Raw genomic sequence first — 2,313 nt, 5'->3', positions numbered from 1 at the left:
GTGTGTCCCTGGGTCTTGCTTCTCCTCTGTCCCTCCCCACCAGCTGCTTGGAACCTGGCTTGTCTTCTGAATCTACCTGGATCCTTTACTTCTCAAAACAAGCTTTAACCCATCACTGCCCATCACAGCCAATCACTGTCCATCACTGTCCATCACTGCCCATCACAGCCCGTCACTGCCCGTCACAGCCCATCACAGCCCATCACTGCCCATCACTGCCCATCACAGCCCATCACTGCCCATCACAGCCCGTCACAGCCTGTCACTGCCCATCACTGCCCATCACTGTCCATCACTGCCCATCACTGTCCATCACTGCCCATCACAGCCCATCACTGTCCATCACTGCCCATCACTATGCATCACAGCCCATCACTGCGCATCACAGTCCATCACAGCCCATCACAGCCCATCACAGCCCATCACAGCCCATCACTGTGCATCACAGCCCATCACAGCCCATCACTGCCCATCACAGCCCATCACAGCCCATCACTGCACATCACTGCCCATCACTGTCCATCACAGCCCGTCACTGCCTGTCACTGCCCGTCACTGTCCATCACTGCCCGTCACTGTCCGTCACTGCCCATCACTGTCCATCACAGCCTGTCACTGTCCATCACAGCCCGTCACTGCCCGTCACTGCCCATCACAGCCCGTCACTGCCCATCACAGCCCATCACTGCCCGTCACTGTCCGTCACTGCCCATCACTGTCCGTCACTGCCCGTCACTGCCCATCACTGTCCATCACTGCCCATCACAGCCTGTCACAGCCCATCACTGCCCATCACAGCCCATCACTGCCCATCACAGCCCATCACTCTCCATCACTGCCCGTCAATCACTGCTCACCACTATCACTGGATTTCTTCCCCAGCGTATGCACCCATTTCTCATCACAGCCTTTGGCCATCCAGGGGATGTGACCATGAGTCATAAGTGGCCCCTGAAGAGTCCCTGGTCACTTCTAGGTCAGCCAGACTGGAGCTCACGCTAATGCAATGGTTCTTAACATTTTATGCAGCCCGGAGATGTCTTTGGTTGCCACACCGTGGAAGAGGGTGTTCTGGAATCTGGTGAGTAGAGAGGCCAGGGCGTGCACGGTAGCCCCCACAACAAGGGACGGTCCAGGCCAGGACACTGCGGGTGCCGGTGGGGAAGCCCTGCTTTCTGCCGACCCCGCCATCCTGCCTGGCCAGTGCCCATCTTCTGTACCCCCCATCGCCTGCTCCTCGTGGTCACAGGCCTCTGCGAACTGCTGCAAACTCGTGGCATTTCCAGGGGTTTCCCTTTCCCCACCCTCAGCTCTGGATTGTCTGGGAAGGAGCTGTGGCTGACTGACAGAGCTGAGGCTTGGCTTGGACCTGAGGGCTCCCACCGCACCCCTAAGCCTTGACTGGGACCCCTCTGGGAGAGTTGGGGTCACTTCATCTCAAAGAACATTGGAACACTGCATGTTCCAGCACAGGGAAGGGAGTGGAACTGGCCTGGCTGGCAGCTCTGAGGGCTGTGGCTACGCGGGGCCCCAGGCCCACCCACCCTCTGCACCCCTTACAAGAGGCATCCCCGGGCAGCCCCTCACCTGGCTCCAGGGGCCAGCTCACGTGCACCAAGGCCCGCCGTGGCCAGTCCTTAGCTCCTGCAGGGCGACCGATGGCAGGAAACCCACTCCAGGCCTGGCCTGGCCCAGCCTACCCTCCCACCCCCAACAGACCCCAGCAGGAAAACAGTACCTCACAGCACACCTGGGGGTCCAGCAGGCCACTTCCCAGGGACCCGGGGCTTCCCAGAGACTTTCAGGCCACTGGCTTGACATGGAGTCACTGAGGGGCCCTTACCTGAGAGACTCGGGACACCACAGAGCCCAGGCATGTCTCCCCCAGAACAAAGATAGCCTTCTCGCCTCCAGAGAGGAGGTCTGGCCCCAACCCCTTCTTCTCATGTCTGCCTGCGACCACCCAAGCCACACGAATGTCATTCAAGCAACGGCTTTAATCCGGGCACAGTCATTTCCCCAGAGCTCGCCTTCAGTTCCGTCACCTTTCATCCATGTGCTACATTTCAGGGCACCTGCTACTGGCTTTTAATAATAGAATGTATAATTCATGTTATATTGAGAAAGATTTCTTCATTTTCTACTTCTCACAAGAAGCTTTAACACCAAAAGCTGGTGTGATGGTTTTTAAAAGTTGGCCCACAAATCATCAGAAAGTTCTCCGCTGAAAGGTGGAAGGTGAATTGAGTTCTCTTCCCTCGAGCGTGGCTGTTAGTGACGAGCTTCTAACAATAGCACAAAGCAGAAGCGGTG

Source organism: Saimiri boliviensis, chromosome 5 (genome assembly GCF_048565385.1).
Source record: "Saimiri boliviensis isolate mSaiBol1 chromosome 5, mSaiBol1.pri, whole genome shotgun sequence".
NCBI classification, from domain to species: domain Eukaryota; kingdom Metazoa; phylum Chordata; class Mammalia; order Primates; family Cebidae; genus Saimiri; species Saimiri boliviensis.
Note: the sequence above shows the minus strand (reverse complement) of the source record.